This window comes from Oncorhynchus nerka, linkage group LG13 (genome assembly GCF_034236695.1).
Source record: "Oncorhynchus nerka isolate Pitt River linkage group LG13, Oner_Uvic_2.0, whole genome shotgun sequence".
Taxonomy (NCBI): domain Eukaryota; kingdom Metazoa; phylum Chordata; class Actinopteri; order Salmoniformes; family Salmonidae; genus Oncorhynchus; species Oncorhynchus nerka.
Genome location: NC_088408.1, coordinates 88,153,407 through 88,178,922, shown reverse-complemented (window position 1 = coordinate 88,178,922; position 25,516 = coordinate 88,153,407). Strand labels below are relative to the sequence as shown.

General features: G+C 49.1%; 1 protein-coding gene across 2 annotated transcripts in view; it reads left to right on the top strand.

Annotated features, from left to right (window-relative positions):
- The window catches only part of LOC115140705 (ATP-binding cassette sub-family A member 2-like), a 157,166-nt gene that overhangs the window by 17,378 nt on the left and 114,272 nt on the right, over nucleotides 1–25,516 (top strand). The gene's annotated exons all lie outside the window — the stretch shown is intronic.

The window sequence follows — 25,516 nt, the reverse complement described above, 5'->3', positions numbered from 1 at the left end:
CGCTCCACAGGTAGTATCACATCTTCATTTCATTTCATTACAGTCCCAACGGTGTGATTTGTTTGATCGTAGCTAGCTACATAGCTAGCTACATAGCCGTCTTTGTTTCAAAGATAATTGTGTAGTCTAGAGCGATTTTCTAGGTTAGCTAGCCAGCTATTGTCGTTCTCCTAACGCAACGTAACGTAACCAACACTGCTAGCTAGCCAGCTAGCCCCCGAATAGCAGCATTGTAGAAACTTCACACTCAACGGAACGACTTGATTAGGTAGTGTCAACAACGCAGCTAGCCTACCTCAGCAGTACTGTATCATTTTAATCATTTTAGTCAATTAGATTCTTGCTACGTAAGCTTAACTTTCTGAACATTCGAGACGTGTAGTCCACTTGTCATTCCAATCTCCTCTGCATTAGCGTAGCCTCTTCTCTAGCCTGTCAACTATGTGTCTGTCTATCCCTGTTCTCTCCTCTCTGCACAGACCATACAAACGCTCCACACCGCATGGCCGCGGCCACCCTAATCTGGTGGTCCCAGCGCGCATGACCCACGTGGAGTTCCAGGTCTCCGGTAGCCTCTGGAACTGCCGATCTGCGGCCAACAAGGCAGAGTTCATCTCAGCCTATGCCTCCCTCCAGTCCTCGACTTCTTGGCACTGACGGAAACATGGATCACCACAGACAACACCGCTACTCCTACTGCTCTCTCTTCGTCCGCCCACGTGCTCTCGCACACCCCGAGAGCTTCTGGTCAGCGGGGTGGTGGCACCGGGATCCTCATCTCTCCCAAGTGGTCATTCTCTCTTTCTCCCCTTACCCATCTGTCTATCGCCTCCTTTGAATTCCATGCTGTCACAGTTACCAGCCCTTTCAAGCTTAACATCCTTATCATTTATCGCCCTCCAGGTTCCCTCGAGAGTTCATCAATGAGCTTGATGCCTTGATAAGCTCCTTTCCTGAGGACGGCTCACCTCTCACAGTTCTGGGCGACTTTAACCTCCCCACGTCTACCTTTGACTCATTCCTCTCTGCCTCCTTCTTTCCACTCCTCTCCTCTTTTGACCTCACCCTCTCACCTTCCCCCTACTCACAAGGCAGGCAATACGCTCGACCTCATCTTTACTAGATGCTGTTCTTCCACTAACCTCATTGCAACTCCCCTCCAAGTCTCCGACCACTACCTTGTATCCTTTTCCCTCTCGCTCTCATCCAACACTTCCCACACTGCCCCTACTCGGATGGTATCGCGCCGTCCCAACCTTCGCTCTCTCTCCCCGCTACTCTCTCCTCTTCCATCCTATCATCTCTTCCCTCTGCTCAAACCTTCTCCAACCTATCTCCTGATTCTGCCTCCTCAACCCTCCTCTCCTCCCTTTCTGCATCCTTTGACTCTCTATGTCCCCTATCCTCCAGGCCGGCTCGGTCCTCCCCTCCCGCTCCGTGGCTCGACGACTCATTGCGAGCTCACAGAACAGGGCTCCGGGCAGCCGAGCGGAAATGGAGGAAAACTCGCCTCCCTGCGGACCTGGCATCCTTTCACTCCCTCCTCTCTACATTTTCCTCCTCTGTCTCTGCTGCTAAAGCCACTTTCTACCACTCTAAATTCCAAGCATCTGCCTCTAACCCTAGGAAGCTCTTTGCCACCTTCTCCTCCCTCTTGAATCCTCCTCCCCCTCCCCCCTCCTCCCTCTCTGCAGATGACTTCGTCAACCATTTTGAAAAGAAGGTCGACGACATCCGATCCTCGTTTGCTAAGTCAAACGACACCGCTGGTTCTGCTCACACTGCCCTACCCTGTGCTCTGACCTCTTTCTCCCTCTCTCTCCAGATGACATCTCGCGTCTTGTGACGGCCGGCCGCCCAACAACCTGCCCGCTTGACCCTATCCCCTCCTCTCTTCTCCAGACCATCTCCGGTGACCTTCTCCCTTACCTCACCTCGCTCATCAACTCATCCCTGACCGCTGGCTACGTCCCTCCCGTCTTCAAGAGAGCGAGAGTTGCACCCCTTCTGAAAAAACCTACACTCGATCCCTCCGATGTCAACAACTACAGACCAGTATCCCTTCTTTCTTTTCTCTCCAAAACTCTTGAACGTGCCGTCCTTGGCCAGCTCTCCCGCTATCTCTCTCAGAATGACCTTCTTGATCCAAATCAGTCAGGTTTCAAGACTAGTCATTCAACTGAGACTGCTCTTCTCTGTATCACGGAGGCCCTCCGCACTGCTAAAAAGCTAACTCTCTCTCCTCTGCTCTCATCCTTCTAGACCTATCGGCTGCCTTCGATACTGTGAACCATCAGATCCTCCTCTCCACCCTCTCCGAGTTGGGCATCTCCGGCGCGGCCCACGCTTGGATTGCGTCCTACCTGACAGGTCGCTCCTACCAGGTGGCGTGGCGAGAATCTGTCTCCTCACCACGCGCTCTCACCACTGGTGTCCCCCAGGGCTCTGTTCTAGGCCCTCTCCTATTCTCGCTATACACCAAGTCACTTGGCTCTGTCATAACCTCACATGGTCTCTCCTATCATTGCTATGCAGACGACACACAATTAATCTTCTCCTTTCCCCCTCTGATGACCAGGTGGCGAATCGCATCTCTGCATGTCTGGCAGACATATCAGTGTGGATGACGGATCACCACCTCAAGCTGAACCTCGGCAAGACGGAGCTGCTCTTCCTCCTGGGGAAGGACTGCCCGTTCCATGATCTCGCCATCACGGTTGACAACTCCATCGTGTCCTCCTCCCAGAGCGCTAAGAACCTTGGCGTGATCCTGGACAACACCCTGTCGTTCTCAACTAACATCAAGGCGGTGGCCCGTTCCTGTAGGTTCATGCTCTACAACATCCGCAGAGTACGACCCTGCCTCACACAGGAAGCGGCGCAGGTCCTAATCCAGGCACTTGTCATCTCCCGTCTGGATTACTGCAACTCGCTGTTGGCTGGGCTCCCTGCCTGTGCCATTAAACCCCTACAACTCATCCAGAACGCCGCAGCCCGTCTGGTGTTCAACCTTCCCAAGTTCTCTCACGTCACCCCGCTCCTCCGCTCTCTCCACTGGCTTCCAGTTGAAGCTCGCATCCGCTACAAGACCATGGTGCTTGCCTACGGAGCTGTGAGGGGAACGGCACCGCAGTACCTCCAGGCTCTGATCAGGCCCTACACCCAAACAAGGGCACTGCGTTCATCCACCTCTGGCCTGCTCGCCTCCCTACCACTGAGGAAGTACAGTTCCCGCTCAGCCCAGTCAAAACTGTTCGCTGCTCTGGCCCCCCAATGGTGGAACAAACTCCCTCACGACGCCAGGACAGCGGAGTCAATCACCACCTTCCGGAGACACCTGAAACCCCACCTCTTTAAGGAATACCTAGGATAGGATAAAGTAATCCTTCTCACCCCCCCCTTAAAAGACCTAGATGCACTATTGTAAAGTGGCTGTTCCACTGGATGTCATAAGGTGAAAGCACCAATTTGTAAGTCGCTCTGGATAAGAGCGTCTGCTAAATGACTTAAATGTAAATGTAAATGTAGGTTTATTATCATGTAGTCCATCTGGACCTGCTGGGGCTGAGGAAGATGTCGGTTTATTATCATGTAGTCTATCTGGCTGGACCTGCTGGGTCTGAGGAAGATGTAGGTTTATTATCATGTAGTCTATCTGGACCTGCTGGGGCTGAGGAAGATGTAGGTTTATTATCATGTAGTCTATCTGGACCTGCTGGGGCTGAGGAAGATGTAGGTTTATGATCATGTAGTCTATCTGGAGCTGCTGGGGCTGAGGAAGATGTAGGTTTATTATCATGTAGTCCATCTGGACCTGCTGGGGCTGAGGAAGATGTAGGTTTATTATCATGTAGTCTATCTGGACCTGCTGGGGCTGAGGAAGATGTAGGTATATTATCATGTAGTCCATCTGGACCTGCTGGGGCTGAGGAAGATGTAGGTTTATTATCATGTAGTCTATCTGGACCTGCTGGGGCTGAGGAAGATGTAGGTTTATTATCATGTAGTCCATCTGGACCTTCTGGGGCTGAGGAAGATGTAGGTTTATTATCATGTAGTCTATCTGGACCTGCTGGGGCTGAGGAAGATGTAGGTTTATTATCATGTAGTCCATCTGGACCTGCTGGGGCTGAGGAAGATGTAGGTTTATTATCATGTAGTCTATCTGGACCTGCTGGGGCTGAGGAAGATGTAGGTTTATTATCATGTAGTCCATCTGGACCTGCTGGGGCTGAGGAAGATGCCGGTTTATTATCATGTAGTCCATCTGGACCTGCTGGGGCTGAGGAAGATGCAGGTTTATTATCATGTAGTCTATCTGGACCTGCTGGGGCTGAGGAAGATGTAGGTTTATTATCATGTAGTCTATCTGGACCTGCTGGGGCTGAGGAAGATGTAGGTTTATTATCATGTAGTCTATCTGGACCTGCTAGGGCTGAGGAAGATGTAGGTTTATTATCATGTAGTCCATCTGGACCTGCTGGGGCTGAGGAAGATGTAGGTTTATTATCATGTAGTCTATCTGGACCTGCTGGGGCTGAGGAAGATGTAGGTTTATTATCATGTAGTCTATCTGGCTGGACCTGCTGGGTCTGAGGAAGATGTAGGTTTATTATCATGTAGTCTATCTGGACCTGCTGGGGCTGAGGAAGATGTAGGTTTATTATCATGTAGTCTATCTGGACCTGCTGGGGCTGAGGAAGATGTAGGTTTATTATCATGTAGTCTATCTGGACCTGCTGGGGCTGAGGAAGATGTAGGTTTATTATCATGTAGTCTATCTGGACCTGCTGGGGCTGAGGAAGATGTAGGTTTATTATCATGTAGTCCATCTGGACCTGCTGGGGCTGAGGAAGATGTAGGTTTATTATCATGTAGTCTATCTGGACCTGCTGGGGCTGAGGAAGATGTAGGTTTATTATCATGTAGTCCATCTGGACCTGCTGGGGCTGAGGAAGATGTAGGTTTATTATCATGTAGTCTATCTGGACCTGCTGGGGCTGAGGAAGATGTAGGTTTATTATCATGTAGTCCATCTGGACCTGCTGGGGCTGAGGAAGATGCCGGTTTATTATCATGTAGTCCATCTGGACCTGCTGGGGCTGAGGAAGATGCAGGTTTATTATCATGTAGTCTATCTGGACCTGCTGGGGCTGAGGAAGATGTAGGTTTATTATCATGTAGTCTATCTGGACCTGCTGGGGCTGAGGAAGATGTAGGTTTATTATCATGTAGTCTATCTGGACCTGCTAGGGCTGAGGAAGATGTAGGTTTATTATCATGTAGTCCATCTGGACCTGCTGGGGCTGAGGAAGATGTAGGTTTATTATCATGTAGTCTATCTGGACCTGCTGGGGCTGAGGAAGATGTAGGTTTATTATCATGTAGTCTATCTGGCTGGACCTGCTGGGTCTGAGGAAGATGTAGGTTTATTATCATGTAGTCTATCTGGACCTGCTGGGGCTGAGGAAGATGTAGGTTTATTATCATGTAGTCTATCTGGACCTGCTGGGGCTGAGGAAGATGTAGGTTTATTATCATGTAGTCTATCTGGAGCTGCTGGGGCTGAGGAAGATGTAGGTTTATTATCATGTAGTCTATCTGGACCTGCTGGGGCTGAGGAAGATGTAGGTTTATTATCATGTAGTCCATCTGGACCTGCTGGGGCTGAGGAAGATGTAGGTTTATTATCATGTAGTCTATCTGGACCTGCTGGGGCTGAGGAAGATGTAGGTTTATTATCATGTAGTCCATCTGGACCTGCTGTGGCTGAGGAAGATGTAGGTTTATTATCATGTAGTCTATCTGGACCTGCTGGGGCTGAGGAAGATGTAGGTTTATTATCATGTAGTCCATCTGGACCTGCTGGGGCTGAGGAAGATGTAGGTTTATTATCATGTAGTCCATCTGGACCTGCTGGGGCTGAGGAAGATGTAGGTTTATTATCATGTAGTCCATCTGGACCTGCTGGGGCTGAGGAAGATGTAGGTTTATTATCATGTAGTCTATCTGGACCTGCTGGGGCTGAGGAAGATGTAGGTTTATTATCATGTAGTCTATCTGGACCTGCTGGGGCTGAGGAAGATCTATGTTTATTATCATGTAGTCCATCTGGACCTGCTGGGGCTGAGGAAGATGTAGGTTTATTATCATGTAGTCTATCTGGACCTGCTGGGGCTGAGGAAGATGTAGGTTTATTATCATGTAGTCTATCTGGACCTGCTGGGGCTGAGGAAGATGTAGGTTTATTATCATGTAGTCTATCTGGACCTGCTTGGGCTGAGGAAGATGTAGGTTTATTATCATGTAGTCCATCTGGACCTGCTGGGGCTGAGGAAGATGTAGGTTTATTATCATGTAGTCTATCTGGACCTGCTGGGGCTGAGGAAGATGTAGGTTTATTGTCATGTAGTCTATCTGGACCTGCTGGGGCTGAGGAAGATGTAGGTTTATTATCATGTAGTCCATCTGGACCTGCTGGGGCTGAGGAAGATGTAGGTTTATTATCATGTAGCCTAAGGAATATGTCTATAGCATTAGCCAAGTGGATTGATTGATGGGCTCTTGGAACAGGCTAGTCAGCAGTAGTGTGGAGCAGGGGCATGGTCTCTATCTTAATTACTGAGTCCTATTGTAAATCCTTTGGCTTTGACCCAAATAACTCCCTATTCCCATGGCCCATAAGGAATAGGATGCAATTTGGGAGTGTCGACTCTGTCAGTGCAAAATGTGGGTGAGAACATTTAATGATTTACTCCCTTTTACTGTGTTTTCAAAAGTACATGAAAGGTCTTTATTTACATAGCAACCAACTGATGTCACTGTGAAGTCCATGGTTCATTGTTTTGTTTGCTACCTGCCTGACAGCCATCATAGTGCAAGCCAGAAAAAATGTGTGCTTATTTCCTAGGCAAAACAATGTGTGTAGAGGCGTAATGCAATTACCACAACATGACTTCATCCCTTTGTTTTACATACAGTACAGGAAGGTCATATGTCTGTAGTGTCAACCTTTTAACCCCTCTTCCTGCCTGTTAATCATTCGTCCTGTCTGTCAACTCCTGCATTGATCTCTGAGGTGGAAAGCAGACACATGTTTATGTTAGTCCTCAGAGAGAGAGAGAGTGAATAAGGGGGAGAGAGAGAGAGTTAGAAAGGGAGAAATGGAGAGAACAGAAAGGGAGAGATAACGGAAAGGGAGAGAGAACAGAAAGTGAGGGAGAGAGAGAGAGAACAGAAAGAAATAGAGAGAGAGAGAAGGAAAGAAAGAGAGCAAGAGATAAAGCGAAGTGTGGTCAAAGTCAAAAGAGTGCGAGGGAGAGAGAGAGAGAGGGTGGTCAAAGCCAAGAGAGAGTGAGGGGGAGAGAGAGAGAGAGAGAGAGAGAGAGAGAGAGAGAGAGAGAGGGTGGGTGGGTGGGTGGTCAAAGCTAAGAGAGAGAGAGAGAAAGTGGGTCAAAGCCGAGAGCGAGTGAGAGAGAGATGGTGGGTGGTCAAAGCCAAGAGAGAGAGAGATGATGGTCAAAGCTGAGAGAGAGAGAGAGAGAGAGAAAAGAGAGAGAGAGAGAGGATAGTAAAAGCCGAGAGAGAGAGAGAGAGAGAGAGAGAGAGAGAGAGAGAGAGAGAGAGAGAGAGAGAGAGAAAATAGGATAAAGCCCCTTGAATTTAATTTAATTGAGAGAGAGAGGGTGGTCAAAGCCAAGAGAGAGAGAGAGAGAGGGTGGTCAAAGCCAAGAGAGAGAGAGAGAGAGGGTGGTCAAAGCCAAGAGAGAGAGAGAGAGGGGTGGTCAAAGCCGAGAGAGAGAGGGTGGTCAAAGCCGAGAGAGAGAGAGAGGGTGGTCAAAGCCAAGAGAGTGAGAGAGAGGGTGGTCAAATCCGAGAGAGAGAGGGTGGTCAAAGCCGAGAGAGAGAGAGAGAGAGGGTGGTCAAAGCCAAGAGAGTGAGAGAGAGGGTGGTCAAAGCCGAGAGAGAGAGAGAGAGAGAGGGTGGTCAAAGCCAAGAGAGAGAGAGACGGTGGTCAAAGCCGAGAGAGAGAGCGAGAGTGTGGTCAAAGCCGAGAGAGAGAGAGGGTGGTCAAAGCCGAGAGAGAGAGAGAGAGAGGGTGGTCAAAGCCAAGAGAGAGAGAGAGAGAGAGCGAGTGAGAGAGGGTGGTCAAAGCCAAGAGAGAGTGAGAGAGAGAGTGTGGTCAGAGCCGAGAGAGAGAGAGACAGGGTGGTCAGAGCCGAGAGAGAGAGGAAGAGACAGAGTGGTCAGAGCCGAGAGAAAGAGAGAGAGAGACAGGGTGGTCAGAGCCGAGAGAGAGAGAGACAGGGTGGTCTGAGCTGAGAGAGAGAGGAAGAGAAATATACAAATATAGGGAGAGGGTGATCAATGCCGGGAGAAAGAGAAAGTTTTCAAAGCCGAGAGAAAGAGAGGGTCAAAGCCAAGAGGGAGTGGCTGGTCACAGCCGAGAGAGGGAAAGGTGTGGTCAAAACCAAGAGAGAGAGAGGCTGAGAGAGAGAGGGTGGTCAAAGCCAAGAGAGAGAGAGAGAGGCTGAGAGGGAGAGAGGGTGATAAAAGCCAAGAGGGAGAGAGAGGCTGAGAGAGAGAGAGGATGGTAAAAGCCGAGAGAGAGAGAGAGAGAGAGAGAAAGAGAGAGAGAGAAAGAGAAAGAACGTTGTCAAAGCTAAGAGGGAAAGGATGGTAAAAGCCGAGAGAGAGAGAGAGTGAGAGAGAGGGTGGTAAAAGCTAAGAGGGAGAGGGTGGTCAAAGCCAAGAGAGAGAGAGAGTGAGAGAGAGGGTGGTAAAAGCCGAGAGAGTGAGAGAGATGGTGGTCAAAGCCGAGAGAGTGAGAGAGACGGTGGTCAAAGCCGAGAGAGAGACGGTGGTCAAAGCTGAGAGAGTGAGGTTGGTCAAAGCTGAGAGAGAGAGGGTGGTCAAAGCTGAGAGAGAAAGAAAGAAAGAAAGAGAGAGAGAGATGGAGATGGTCATACCCGAGAGATGGAAAGGGTGTTCAAAGTGGAGCGAGAGAGAGAGGATGGTCAAAGCCAAGAGAAGAGGGTGAGGGTGTTCAAAGCCAGGAGAGAGAGAGGGTGCTCAAAACCGAGAGAAAGAGTGTGAGGGTGTTCAAAGCCAAGAGAGAGAGAGAGGGGGGTCAAAGCTAAGAGGAAAAGGATGGTCAAAGCCGAGAGAGAGAGAGGGTGATAGAGACATAAAGTCAGAGAGAGGATTGTCAAAGCCAAGAGAGAGAGAGGGTGGTCAAAGCCAAGAGACAGAGAGAGAGGGAGAGAGACAGCGAGAGAGGGTGGTCAAAGCCGAGTGAGAGAGAGAGAGATTGAGACGGTGGTCAAAGCCGAGAGAGAGAGGTTGGTCAAAGCTGAGAGAGAGAGGGTAGTCAAAGCTGAGAGAGAGAGAGATAGAGAGAGAGAGAGAGAGAGAGAGAGAGAGAGAGAGGTGGTCAAAGCTGAGAAAGAAAGAAAGAAAGAGAGAGAGAGATGGAGATGGTCATACCCGAGAGATGGAAAGGGTGTTCAAAGTGGAGCGAGAGAGAGCGGATGGTCAAAACCGAGAGAAAGAGGGTGAGGGTGTTCAAAGCCAGGAGAGAGAGAGGGTGCTCAAAACCGAGAGAAAGAGGGTGAGGGTGTTCAAAGCCAAGAGAGAGAGAGGAGGGGGTGGTCAAAGCTAAGAGGGAAAGGATGGTCAAAGCCGAGAGAGAGAGGGTGAGAGAGACATAAAGTCAGAGAGAGGATTGTCAAAGCCAAGAGAGAGAGAGGGTGGTCAAAGCCAAGAGACAGAGAGAGAGGGTGGCCGAGAGAGAGAGGGAGAGAGACAGCGAGAGAGGGTGGTCAAAGCCGAGAGAGAGTGAGAGAATGAGAGAGAGAGAGAGAGAGAGAGAGAGACGGTGGTCAAAGCTGAGACAGAGAGGGTGGTCAAAGCTGAGAGAGAGCGTGAGAGAGAGAGAAAGAGGGTGGTGAAAGCGAATAGAGAGATGCTGGTCATACCCGAGAGATGGAAAGGGTGTTCAAAGTGGAGCGAGAGAGAGAGGATGGTCAAAGCCAAGAGAAAGAGGGTGAGGGTGTTCAAAGCCAGGAGAGAGAGGGTGCTCAAAACCAAGAGAAAGAGGGTGAGGGTGTTCAAAGCCAGGAGAGAAAGAGAGGGTGCTCAAAACCAAGAGAAAGAGGGTGAGGGTGTTCAAAGCCAAGAGAGAGAGAGGGGGGGTGGTCAAAGCTAAGAGGGAAAGGATGGCCAAATCCGAGAGAGAGAGGGTGAGAGAGACAAAGTCAGAGAGAGGATTGTCAAAGCCAAGAGAGAGAGAGGGTGGTCAAAGCCAAGAGACCGAGAGAGAGGGTGGCCGAGAGAGAGAGGGAGAGAGACAGCGAGAGAGGGTGGTCAAAGCCGAGAGAGCTGTCAAAGCCGAAAGAGAGGGTGGTCAAAGCTTTGAGAGAAAGCCTCTTAAACCACCACCCTGCCTGGTACAGCAGCATCAGCTCTCCTACCTCCCCACCCCACCTGGTACAGCAGCACCAGCTCTCCTACCTCCCCACCCTGCCTGGTACAACAGCACCAGCTCTCCTACCTCCACACCCTTGCTGGTACAACAGCACCAGCTCTCCAACCTCACCACCCTGCCTGGTACAACAGCACCAGCTCTCCAACCTCACCACCCTGCCTGGTACAACAGCACCAGCTCTCCTACCTCACCACCCTGCCTGGTACAACAGCACCAGCTCTCCTACCTCCACACCCTGCCTGGTACAACAGCACCAGCTCTCCTACCTCACCACCCTGCCTGGTACAACAGCACCAGCTCTCCAACCTCCACACCCTGCCTGGTACAAACAGCACCAGCTCTCCTACCTCACCACCCTGCCTGGTACAACAGCACCAGCTCTCCAACCTCACCACCCTGCCTGGTACAACAGCACCAGCTCTCCTACCTCACCACCCTGCCTGGTACAACAGCACCAGCTCTCCTACCTCACCACCATGCCTGGTACAACAGCACCAGCTCTCCTACCTCCACACCCTGCCTGGTACAACAGCACCAGCTCTCCAACCTCACCACCCTGCCTGGTACAACAGCACCAGCTCTCCTACCTCACCACCTTGCCTGGTACAACAGCACCAGCTCTCCTACCTCCACACCCTGCCTGGTACAACAGCACCAGCTCTCCTACCTCACCACCCTGCCTGGTACAACAGCACCAGCTCTCCTACCTCACCACCCTGCCTGGTACAACAGCACCAGCTCTCCAACCTCCACACCCTGCCTGGTACAACAGCACCAGCTCTCCTACCTCACCACCCTGCCTGGTACAACAGCACCAGCTCTCCAACCTCCACACCCTGCCTGGTACAACAGCACCAGCTCTCCTACCTCACCACCCTGCCTGGTACAACAGCACCAGCTCTCCTACCGCACCACCCTGCCTGGTACAGCAGCACCAGCTCTCCTACCTCCCCACCCTGCCTGGTACAGCAGCACCAGCTCTCCAACCTCCCCACCCTGCCTGGTACAGCAGCACCAGCTCTCCTACCTCCCCACCCTGCCTGGTACAGCAGCACCAGCTCTCCTACCTCCCCACCCTGCCTGGTACAACAGCACCAGCTCTCCAACCTCCACACCCTGCCTGGTACAGCAGCACCAGCTCTCCTACCCCTCCACCCTGCCTGGTACAGCAGCATCAACACTGATGACCTAGTTATCCCAGGCAGGCAGGCACTCAGCATCCCTGAATGATTGGCCGCACTGAGGCAGGCAGAGCTGGCTAGGTATCTATGGAGACAACAGAGAGAGTGAGGGGAGAGGGAAATAGAGAGAAAGAAAGAGTGGGGAAGGAAAGGGGGAGAGAGAGTAAGAGAAAGAGGGAGAGCTAAAGTGAGAGGGTAAGAGAAAGAGAGGGGGGGAGAGAGAGGGAGGGTTAGAGAGAGGGATAGGGTTGTCTCCAACCAAGGAGGGCCTACAGCAGCACCTAGATCTTCTGCACAGATTCTGTCAGACCTGGGCCCTGACAGACCTGGGCCCTGACAGACCTGGGCCCTGACAGTAAATCTCAGTAAAACAAAAGTAATGATGTTCCAAAAAAGGTTCAGTCACCAGAACCACAAATACAAATTCCATCTAGACACCGTTGCCCTATATCAGTGGTTCCCAAACGTTTTATAGTCCCGTACCTCTTCAAACATTCAACCTCCAGCCCCTCTAGCACCAGGGTCAGCATACCCTCGCCCTCTAGCACCAGGGTCAGCATACCCTCGCCCTCTAGCACCAGGGTCAGCATACCCTCGCCCTCTAGCACCAGGGTCAGCATACCCTCGCCCTCTATCACCAGGGTCAGCATACCCCCTCTAGCACCAGGGTCAGCATTCCCCCTCTAGCACCAGGGTCAGCATACCCTCGCCCTCTAGCACCAGGGTCAGCATACCCCCTCTAGCACCAGGGTCAGCATACCCCCTCTAGCACCAGGGTCAGCATACCCTCGCCCTCTAGCACCAGGGTCAGCATACCCCCTCTAGCACCAGGGTCAGCATACCCCTCTAGCACCAGGGTCAGCATACCCTCGCCCTCTAGCACCAGGGTCAGCATACCCCCTCTAGCACCAGGGTCAGCATACCCCCTCTAGCACCAGGGTCAGCATACCCTCGCCCTCTAGCACCAGGGTCAGCATACCCCCTCTAGCACCAGGGTCAGCATACCCCCTCTAGCACCAGGGTCAGCATACCCTCGCCCTCTAGCACCAGGGTCAGCATGTCACAACCCAGCTCGTGGGAAGTGGCTCTTATAGGTCCAGGGCACAAATAATAATATAATAATAATCATCTTTACTTAACCATCTGACATTTGAAACTTTATTTGTTAATCTAAAAATGGTGAATAACCACAGGTTAATGAGAAGGGTGTGCTTGAAAGGATGCACATAACTCTGCAACGTTGGGTTGTATCGGAGAGAGTCTCAGTCTTAAATCGTTTTCCACACACAGTCTGTGCCTGTATTTAGTTTTCATGCTAGTGAGGGCCGAGAATCCACTCTCACATAGTTACATGGTTGCAAAGGGCATCAGTGTCCAGCGCGATTTGCCAAGGCAGGATACTCTGGCAGTGGCTTCTGATTAAATTCAATTTTCACAGAACCTCTTGTTGCAATTTTGATGAGACTCTTTTGTTCAGATATCAGTAAGTGGACTGGAGGCAGGGCATGAAAGGGATAACGAATCCAGTTGTTTGTGTCATCCATTTCGGGAAAGTACCTGCGTAATTGCGCACCCAACTCACTGCTTTTCTATATCACATTTGACATTGTCCGTAAGCTTGAGTTCATTTGCACACAAAACAATCATACAATGATGGAAAGACCTGTGTGTTGTCCTTGTTAATGCAGACAGAGAAGAGCTCCAACTTCTTATTCATAGCCTCAATTTTGTCCCGCACATTGTATATAGTTATGGAGAGTCCCTGTAATCCTAGACTCAGATCATTCAGGCGAGAAAAAACATCACCCAGAAAGGCCAGTCATGTGAGTAACTCATCATCATGCAAGCGAAAGGCAAGTGAAAATTAAGGTCAGTAAAGAAAACCTTAAGCTCGTCTCTCAATTTTAAAAAACGTGTCAATACTTTGCCCCTTGATAACCGGCACACTTCTGTATGTTGTAAAAGTGTTACATGGTCGCTGTCCATATCATTGCATAGTGCAGAAAATACACGAGAGTTCAGGGGCCTTGCTTTAACAAAGTGAACCATTTTCACTGTACTTTCTTTCAAGCTGTCAGGCATTCCCTTGGCAGCAAGAGCCTCTCGGTGGATGCTGCAGTGTACCCAAGTGGCGTCGGGAGCAACTGCTTGCAATCGTGTTACCACTCCACCATGTCTCCCTGTCATGGCTTTTGCGCCATCAGTACAGATACCAACACATCTTGACCACCAAAGTCCATTTGATGTCACAAAGCTGTCCAGTACTTTAAAAATATTCTCTCCTGTTGTTCTGGTGTCCTGGTTTCCAGTGGTTTGCAGAAGAGGATATCTTCCTTAATTGATCCCCCATAAATGTAACGGACATACAGTATACCAGGAGCTGTGCCAGGCCCACCACGTCTGTTGACTCATCCAGCTATAACAGACATATACCAGGAGCTGTGCCAGGCCCACCACGTCTGTTGACTCATCCAGCTATAACACACATATACCAGGAGCTGTGCCAGGCCCTCCACGTCTGTTGACTCATCCAGCTATAACACACATATACCAGGAGCTGTGCCAGGCCCTCCACATCTGTTGACTCATCCAGCTATAACACACATATACCAGGAGCTGTGCCAGGCCCTCCACGTCTGTTGACTCATCCAGCTGTAACACACATATACCAGGAGCTGTGCCAGGCCCTCCACGTCTGTTGACTCATCCAGCTATAACAGACATATACCAGGAGCTGTGCCAGGCCCACCACGTCTGTTGACTCATCCAGCTATAACAGACATATACCAGGAGCTGTGCCAGGCCCACCACGTCTGTTGACTCATCCAGCTATAACAGACATATACCAGGAGCTGTGCCAGGCCCACCACGTCTGTTGACTCATCCAGCTATAACAGACATATACCAGGAGCTGTGCCAGGCCCTGTTGACTCATCCAGCTGTAACACACATATACCAGGAGCTGTGCCAGGCCCTCCACGTCTGTTGACTCATTCAGCTGTAACAGACATATACCAGGAGCTGTGCCAGGCCCTCCACGTCTGTTGACTCATCCAGCTATAACAGACATATACCAGGAGCTGTGCCAGGCCCTCCACGTCTGTTGACTCATCCAGCTATAACAGACATATACCAGGAGCTGTGCCAGGCCCGCCACGTCTGTTGACTCATCCAGCCGTAACGCATAGAATTCACTGGCTTGTATGCAAAGCAGTAATTATTTCAAAACATCTCCTGCCATGTCACTGATGCGTCGTGAAACAGTGTTGTTTGATGAAGATATTGTCTGTATAGTTTTTTTGCCCTGTTCCCCCAGCATTGTCCCAGCCATAGCCATGGCAGCAGGAAGAATGAAGTCCTCTACAATAGTATAGGGCTTGCCTGTCCTAGCCACTAGGTAGCTCATCATACAAGATGCTTCTAGCACCTTCTTATTAATGTTGCTTTTATTCATGTCTTACTACTCAAAAGTCGTCTTAATTCTCGCTCAAAAAACTCCTGTGGCTTATTTTTCAAATTGTCATGTTTTGTTTCTAAATGTCCGTGCAAGAGTGAAGGTTTCATTCATCGAGTTGTGAGATAGTACTTTTGCACATATATCACACTGTAGCTGAGGAAAGGCACTACTCCCAATATAAGTGAACCCCAAATCAATGTAGTTCTCATCATATTTGTGCCTCTTCGATGATCCAATGACCCTGTCTGTTGTTCGGTGCTTTCCCGGGTAAGGGGTCAGTAGCTCTTCGGCTGCATCAGATTCACAACTGTCAGTGTCCATGTTAGCTGGGCTAACAACAAATGTAGAATTACTGATGCTAGCATTGTATGTGCTCGTTGAAGCAGAACAACTTGTGTTGTCAACAGGTGCAGGTGTAGTACTGCTGGTAGTAGCAGTACTACCAGTAGAGATGGTATGTGTCTCTATGGACGCAGGCCTTACTTTTTTAATCAAGTATCAATTTTGGAGCAAACGGCATGAGCAGCAGCTACGTTTGGCTACATACGGACCGTTAGTGGAATTCTCGCGAGAGAGTAACGGTTAATGTGATTGGATGTTAATTATTTGACTAGGCCACCTGTATTTGACATTGTGTTGTTATTTCGCTGAACACTACATGGTTTCATTTTGTTTTTGGCAGTGAAACGGGGCTACTCAGGTGAGAAAAGAACCTCACCCAAATGTATAGCCCCATTGGAAAATATAGATGGACTGTTTGAAAATTCACAAAATGGGACAAACACGAAATTGATACTCTGCATGCAGAATTCTGCAAAAAGATCCTTTGTGTACACCGTAAAACACCAAATAATGCATGCAGAGCAAAATTAGGCCGATACCCGCTAATGATCAAAATCCAGAAAAGTGATGTTAATAAGTTCTACAACCACCTAAAAGGAAGCGATTCCCAAACCTTCCATAACAAAGCCATCACCTACAGAGAGGTTAACCTGGATAAGAGTCCCCAAAGAAAGCTGGTCCTGTTCACAAACACAAACAGACCCCACAGAGCCCCAGGACAGCAACACAATTAGACACAACTAAATCATGAGAAAACAAAAAGATTGTTACTTTTCACATTGTAAAGAATTAACAAAAAAACTCAGCATCTGGAATGCTATTGGTCCCTAAACAGAGAGTACACGGTGTCAGAATACATGACTACTGTGACTGACCCAAACTTAAGGAAAGCTTTGTACAGACTCAGTGAGTATAGCCTTGCTATTGAGAAAGGCCACTGTAGGCAGACCTAGCTCTCAAGAGAAGACAGGCTATGGAAAGGGAAATGGGGGATACCTAGTCAGTTGTACATCTGAATGCATTCAACTGAAATGTGTCTTCCACATTTAACCAAGCCTCTCTGAATCAGAGAGGTGCTGGGTGCTGCCATGTACACACTGCCCACAAAATGAGGTGGAAACTGAGCTGCACTTCCTAACCTCCTGCCAAATGTATGACTATATTCCAGACACATATTTCTCTCAGATTACACATGTCCACAAAGAATTAGAAAACAAACACAATTTTGATGAACTCCCATATCTACTGGGTGAAATTCCAGTGTGCCATCACAGCAGCAAGATTTGTGACCTGTTGCCACAAGAAAAGGGCAACCAGTGAAGAACAAACACCATTGTAAATATAACCTATATTTTTGTTTATTTATTTCCCTTTTGTACTTTAACCATTTGCCCATAATATTACATGTGTAATGTCTTTATTATTTTGTAACTTTTGTGAGTGTAATGTTTACTGTTAATTTGTATTGTTTATTTCGCTTTTGTTTATTATCTAGTTCACTTGCTTTTGCAATGTTAACATTGTTTCCCATGCGAATAAAGCCCTTAAATTGAAAATATTTTGAATTAAGAGGGAGGGAGGGGCAAAGACAAGGAGCGAGAGGGGTAGAGGGAGGGGGGAGAGAGAGGGGTGCGTTTAGAGACTAAGGAAGAGAACGAGGAAGAGAACCACCCGACAGATAAGAGAGCACGCAACAACTACAGAGGAGAAAGTTAACTGGCTGGCCAATGAATTATAAATGCTATCTGTAAACTCTAATGGACTAGCACTGCAGCAGCTCATAGAGGCTGTGGATGTTAGACATGGGCTATCTCTGTATGCTGATCTCACAGCAGGGACTCAGACAGGAGAGAGAGAGATGGAAGTTGGTTTGGAGGACCAGTACTGTACGTTCCTGATGTGTACTGCTGCAATCCATTATCTAGTCTCTCAAAAGACTTGCACGCAGATACAGCAGCTCTGAGGAGAGATGAACCATTATCCCTCATCACCATTATCCCTCACCACCATATCCCTCATCACCATTATCCACGATCACCATATCCCTCACCACCATATCCCTCATCACCATTATCCACGATCACCATTATCCCTCACCACCATTATCCACGATCACCATTATCCCTCACCACCATTATCCCTCATCACCATTATCCATCATCACCATATCCCTCACCACATAGTGTGAGCTCATGAATGACATCCATGAGTCCTGACTAGAGCTTTCAGAATGATTTGTCCCAACCTGAAGTGTCTGTCTGAATGTATTGTATTTCAGCCACTGAAAAAAAATATCCCATCAATGTCATTCAAGTGAAATGACAAATTCTTAAATGCTTTTACACACTCCATTTGTTTTGATTTACTGCATCTGATAAAAAAATAGAAACAGTTGAAATATAGAAGTATTGAATTAGGACTATTTCAGAATATATTCAACAAGTCAGAAGAGAACACCTGCAAGCATTACGATAACTTGTATTCACCAAAGGGGATTTCTACATGTAAGGGTTTTCTGGTGAAAGAGAAGCGGACCAAAAAGCAGCATGGTGGTTATTCATGTTCTTTAATTTATAAAGAAACTACACATGAGATAACTAACAAAAACAACAAACGTGAGAAAACCTAAAACAGCCCTATCTGGTGCAAACACAGAGACAGGAACAATCACCCACAAACACACAGTGAAACCCAGGCTACCTAAGTATGATTCTCAATCAGAGACAACTAATGACACCTGCCTCCGATTGAGAACCATACTAGGCCGAAAACATAGAAATACCCAAAACCTAGAAAAACAAACAGACTGCCCACCCAACTCACGCCCTGACCATACTAACTAAATACAAAACACAGGAAATAAAGGTCAGAACGTGACAGTACATTTCCGGATGATCCAATTGTTTGAATATCCAATTACTTGAGGATATTAATTGCCATCTTATTCTAATTGAGACGACTGTGGAATATTACTGTTCAGTGTGTGATTCATTGAATTGTTACTTCAGCCTGAGGCTGTATTTGATGTGTAACTATCTTGCTTTAGCAACCATCTTTTTTTATGATTTATAAAAAAAATGAATGGCTTGATAACAGTTGGGACCATATGGTACCTGAGCCTTAGTTGCCATTACAAGGATGCCGGAACTTGCTGTAGTCTGTATTGATGCTGTTTGTTACTGTAATTAATATGCTTTATGATGCAGCATGATAAACACACACAGAGACAGCTTTATGGCTGATTGATAACACAACCATGGCTCACACCTGTCCTGGTCCATGCAGTACCTCTTCTAGTGGCTCACACCTGTCCTGGTCTATGCAGTACCTTTCCTAGTGGCTCACACCTGTCAAGGTCCATGCAGTACCTCTTCTAGTGGCTCACACCTGTCCTGGTCCATGCAGTACCTCTTCTAGTGGCTCACACCTGTCCTGGTCCATGCAGTACCTCTTCTAGTGGCTCACACCTGTCCTGGTCTATGCAGTACCTTTCCTAGTGGCTCACACCTGTCAAGGTCCATGCAGTACCTCTTCTAGTGGCTCACACCTGTCCTGGTCCATGCAGTACCTCTTCTAGTGGCTCACACCTGTCCTGGTCCATGCAGTATCTCTTCTAGTGGCTCACACCTGTCCTGATCCATGCAGTACCTCTTCTAGTGGCTCACACCTGTCCTGGTCCATGCAGTACCTCTTCTATTGGCTCACACCTGTCCTGGTCCATGCAGTACCTCTTCTAGTGGCTCACACCTGTCCTGGTCCATGCAGTACCTCTTCTAGTGGCTCACACCTGTCCTGGTCCATGCAGTACCTCTTCTAGTGGCTCACACCTGTCCTGGTCCATGCAGTACCTCTTCTAGTGGCTCACACCTGTCCTGGTCCATGCAGTACCTCTTCTAGTGGCTCACACCTGTCCCAGTCCATGCAGTACCTCTTCTAGTGGCTCACACCTGTCCTGGTCCATGCAGTACCTCTTCTAGTGGCTCACACCCTTCCTGGTCCATGCAGGGCCTCTCTAGGACTAGACGTTGGACTATCTCAAGTCTGACACACACTAACCTGTTCCATGCAGGGCCTCTCTAGGACTAGACGTTGGACTATCTCAAGCCTGACACACACTAACCTGTTCCATGCAGGGCCTCTCTAGGACTAGACGTTGGACTATCTCAAGTCTGACACACACTAACCTGGTCCATGCAGGGCCTCTCTAGGACTAGACATTGGACTATCTCAAGTCTGACACACACTAACCTGGTCCATGCAGGGCCTCTCTAGGACTAGACGTTGGACTATATCAAGTCTGACACACACTAACCTGGTCCATGCAGGGCCTCTCTAGGACTAGACGTTGGACTATCTCAAGCCTGACACACACTAACCTGGTCCATGCAGGGCCTCTCTAGGACTAGACGTTGGACTATCTCAAGCCTGACACACACTAACCTGGTCCATGCAGGGCCTCTCTAGGACTAGACGTTGGACTATCTCAAGCCTGACACACCCTTCCTGGTCCATGCAGGGTCTCTCTAGGACTAGACGTTGGACTATCTCAAGCCTGACACACTCTATCCTGGTCCATGCAGGGCCTCTCTAGGACTAGACGTTGGACTATCTCAAGCCAAGAGAGAGGGAAATTAGTAGTCATAGTCTTTCTCCTGTTGTAACTGTGCATGTGTGTGTGGGTTTATGCATGGATGTGTATGTGCGTGTGAGAATGTGTGAGTATGTGCGTGCATGCTTTCGTGTGTGTGTGTGTGTGTTGTGTCCCTGTTGTTGTGCATGGCTCCTTCCCCAGTCCTGCTGTGTGAGCCACCTGTTTGCTGTTACAGATCTGTGGGCAGTAAAAATGCTCTCACGCCAACTGAGACCAGCGTTGACAGAGATGGCCTGCGTGCGTGTGTTCGTTTATTGATCATCATCATCACCATCATCAGTATGGTCATCATCATCATTAAGTGAAAATATCAATATGCTCACATCCACATTACAGAATGTAAACTATAGGCCTGTATCTCTTTCTATTTTTCTGCATCTCTCTCTCATCTCTCTTTTCATGTGTTCTGTCTCTCCCTCCCTCTGCTCTCTCCCTTCCTCCTATCACTCCCTCCCTTCGCTTCCCCTCCCTCCTTTCTATCCCCTCCCTCCCTCCCTCCCTCCCTCCCTCCCTCGCTCTGCTCGCTCCCTCCCTCCCTCCCTCCCTCCCTCCCTCCCTCCCTCCCTCCTTTCACTCTCTCCCTCCCTTCTCTCTCTCCCTCCCTCCGCTCTCTCCCTCGCTCCGCTCTCGCCCTCTCGTCCCCCTCTCTCTCCCTCTTTCTCTCCCACTCACCCTCCCTTCTCTCTCCCTCCCTCCTCTCTCTCCCTCCCTCTGCTCTCTCCCTTCTCTCTCTCCCTCCCTCTCTCTGCTCTCTCCCTCCTCTCTCTCCCTCCCTCTGCTCTCTCCCTTCTCTCTCTCCCTCCCTCTGCTCTCTCCCTCCTCTCTCCCTCCCTCTGCTCTCTCCCTCCTCTCTCTCCCTCCCTCTGCTCTCTCCATCCCTTTTATTTCTCCCTCCCTTGTCTCTCTATCCTTCCCTTCTCTCTCTCTCTCTCTCCCTCCCTCCCTCCCTCCCTCCCTCCCTCCCTCCCTCCCTCCCTCCCTCCCTCCCTCCCTCCTCTCCTTTCCATCCCTCCTCTCTCTCAATCCCGCTGCTCTCTCCCATCCTCTGCTCTCCTCCCTCCCTCCCTCCCTCCCTCCCTCCCTCCCTCCCTCCCTCCCTCCCTCCCTCCCTCCCTCCCTCCCTCCCTCCCTCCCTCCCTCCCTCCTCTCTCTCAATCCCGCCGCTCTCTCCCATCCTCTGCTCTCCTCCTTCCTTTGCTCCCTCCCTCCCTCCCTCCCTCCCTCTTCCTCAGCTCTGTTCCCTCAGCTGTAATCAGGGTGTGTTACTGTTTAATTTAATGGAATGAGAATTGCTTCCCGTCTCTAGCTAATTTTGTTGTCATGTTTAAATCATACCATATTTACAGCTGCTATGGTAGCCAGGATACAATGTTATTTTTGCTCAAATCATTCCAATTTACCTTCATTGACATGTTTCATTTTCACAATTGATATATAAAACAATTATAATGTGAATGGCAACCGTCATCCAGGTCTGTATCCCAATTGGCACATTATTCCCTACATAATGCATAGGCCTTGGTCAAAGGAAGTGCATGGAATAGGTTGCCATTTGGGACGCTGCCCAGGTTAATCTGCAGGTGCATTGTCTTACGTCAGGCTGTTAGAATTACGCCACCGGTCAGAAGACGATGCTGCAGCTGGCTTCCCCTGGGTCGTTCTGAAAGGCAGCAATTTATCCTCGAGAGGGGTTTCTGGCCTACATGTTGCCTGTCTGTTAGATGGATACGACTTTGCGTGACTCTAGAAGGCTAGTTTCTTTGTTCTATGTGCCTGCTGTGTGCAACCGTGTCTCTTCTTATGATAGATGGCCCAGCCTGCAGAACATCTTGTTTACTGTCTGTCCGGTAGAAGGAAGTGGAGAGGAGCTTGTTTGCCAATCTAATGTTGTCTTGTCTCTCTTATGGGGAGTGGAGTGAGATAAAGGGCTGAAGAGGAGATGAGAGTGGAGGAAAGGAGAGGAGAGTGGGGGAAAGCAGAGGAGAGTGGATGAAAGGAAAGGATAAGAGAGAAGCGAAGAGTGGAGGAAAGGAGAGGAGTTGATTTAGGCCAAAGCTGCAGTGCAGTAGAGTAACTACTCATCTCTCTCTCTCTCTCTCTCTCTCTCTCTCTCTCTCTCTCTCTCTCTCTCTCTCTCAAATATTACAGAACCTGTGGAGCCGATTGTTAATTTCTACAATGTGTAACACAAGGCAAGCTTGATACAGCATTCATATCACTGCTTTAGCCAATTATTCAATAGGGGAGTTGGCTAAAGCACAAACAGTTCCTTACACAGCCCCTGGATACAAGGCTTACACAGCCCAACACAGATCCTGGATACAAGGCTTACACAGCCTAACACAGATCCTGGATACAAGGCTTACACAGCCCAACACAGATCCTGGATACAAGGCTTACACAGCCCAACACAGATCCTGGATACAAGGCTTACACAGCCTAACACAGATCCTGGATACAAGGCTTACACAGCCCAACACAGATCCTGGATACAAGGCTTACACAGCCTAACACAGATCCTGGATACAAGGCTTACACAGATCCTGGATACAAGGCTTACACAGCCCAACACAGATCCTGAATACAAAGCTTACACAGCCCAACACAGATCCTGGATACAAGGCTTACACATCCCAACACAGATCCTGGATACAAGGCTTACACAGCCTAACACAGATCCTGGATACAAGGCTTACACAGCCCAACACAGATCCTGGATACAAGGCTTACACAGCCCAACACAGATCCTGGATACAAGCCTTACACAGCCCAACACAGATCCTGGATACAAGGCTTACACAGCCCAACACAGATCCTGGATACAAGGCTTACACAGCCCAACACAGATCCTGGATACAAGGCTTACACAGCCCAACACAGATCACGGGCCCTCATGTATTAATGTTGCCTAGAAAAGCTTCTAAATGAACTCGTACGAAGAAAATTTAGGATGTTTGCAAGTACAGAAAAGTTGGTATTTATCAATTTCTCTTTCACTTGATTTACACACACCTTGATAAATCAGACACATTCTAAAACACTGTGCTAGTGCATGTGAAGTCTCATTTTACATAAAGAACCTGTAAGAAATGTCACTCATTTTTGTCCGCCAACATGGAGAAATCAAAGAAGACAAAGAAGAAAAATAATCGGACCAAAAATATAACTTTTGATCACCGAAGTGGAAGCAAAACAAGACATACTTTTTGGAGCCCTCAGCAATGGCTTGACAAATAAGAGAAAAAACATTACTTGGGAGCAGGTTAGAGCTGTGGTAAATTCTGCCTCATCTGAGTGCAGAACAGTTAATGAAATTAAAAAGAAATGGTTTGATTTGAAAACATTTGCACAAAGAAAATGATGATCCACAAAAGGGATATAAGTGCAACAGGAGGAGGGCAGAGAGACTCTTCACTGTCTGCTATGGACCAGCACATTGTCTGCTATGGACCAGCACATTGTCTGCTATGGACCAGCACACTGTCTGCTATGGACCAGCATACTGTCTGCTATGGACCAGCACACTGTCTGCTATGGACCAGCATACTGTCTGCTATGGACCAGCACATTGTCTGCTATGGACCAGCACACTGTCTGCTATGGACCAGCACATTGTCTGCTATGGACCAGCACACTGTCTGCTATGGACCAGCATACTGTCTGCTATGGACCAGCATACTGTCTGCTATGGACCAGCACATTGTCTGCTATGGACCAGCACACTGTCTGCTATGGACCAGCACACTGTCTGCTATGGACAAGCACACTGTCTGCTATGGACCAGCACACTGTCTGCTATGGACCAGCACACTGTCTGCTATGGACCAGCATACTGTCTGCTATGGACCAGCACATTGTCTGCTATGGACCAGCACACTGTCTGCTATGGACCAGCACACTGTCTGCTATGGACCAGCACACTGTCTGCTATGGACCAGCATACTGTCTGCTATGGACCAGCACATTGTCTGCTATGGACCAGCACACTGTCTGCTATGGACCAGCATACTGTCTGCTATGGACCAGCACACTGTCTGCTATGGACCAGCACATTGTCTGCTATGGACCAGCATACTGTCTGCTATGGACCAGCAAACTGTCTGCTATGGACCAGCACACTGTCTGCTATGGACCAGCACACTGTCTGCTATGGACCAGCACACTGTCTGCTATGGACTAGCACACTGCCTGCTATGGACCAGCACACTGTCTGCTATGGACCAGCACACTGTCTGCTATGAACCAGCATACTGTCTGCTATGGACCAGCACACTGCCTGCTATGGACCAGCACACTGTCTGCTATGGACCAGCACACTGTCTGCTATGGATCAGCACATTGTATGTTATGGACCAGCATACTGTCTGCTATGGACCAGCACATTGTCTGCTATGGACCAGCATACTGTCTGCTATGGACCAGCACACTGTCTGCTATGGACCAGCATACTGTCTGCTATGGACCAGCATACTGTCTGCTATGGACCAGCACACTGTCTGCTATGGACCAGCACACTTTCTGCTATGGACCAGCATACTGTCTGCTATGGACCAGCACACTGTCTGCTATGGACCAGCACACTGTCTGCTATGGACTAGCACACTGTCTGCTATGGACTAGCACACTGTCTGCTATGGACTAGCACACTGTCTGCTATGGACCAGCACACTGTCTGCTATGGACCAGCACACTGACTGCAATGGACTAGCACACTGTCTGCTATGGACTAGCACACTCTCTGCTATGGACCAGCACATTGGCAGCGTAATTGGAGAGACCTGTGTTGGGCCGTGTAAGCACTATATTTGGAGTAGTGAGCCGTTTGAGATGCACCTCTGAATATATTCCACGTTGCCCTTCGAGCTGCAGCAGTGCTGTTTGATAAGCCATGTTGGCCTTTTGGTTGTTGATCTTGCAGTCTTGTGTAAGCAGTGGGGAGTAGGTCCGTGTTCACGGTGTACAACGTGATGCTTATGTAGGTAATCTTCAAGTTGTTCCCTCTTCTCCACTGCACTGTGCTGCTTGTTGAAGAGGAGTGCTCCGCTCCGGCACTTAGATGAAGGCTGCAACCATTTCCACCTGTGCCAAATGCAGAGGGAGGGAAGGTTGGAGGGAGGGAAGGTTGGAGGGAGGGATGGAGGGAGGGAGTCAAGGAGGGAGGGAGGGAGGCAAGGAGGGAGGGGGGAGGCATGGAAGGAGGGAGAGGTGGCGGGAGGGAGGGATGGAGGGGTGAAGAGAGACGGACAGCATGTTAATGATTGATACTGTCATCTTGGATCCTGATTAATAATTTAAACTACCTTGTGTGTCTGTGCATATCTGCGTGAGTGTCTGCGAGAAAGATGTGTGTGTGTATGACCATACCGGGGTGAATGTGAGGACAGTAGAGTGAGTGTCTA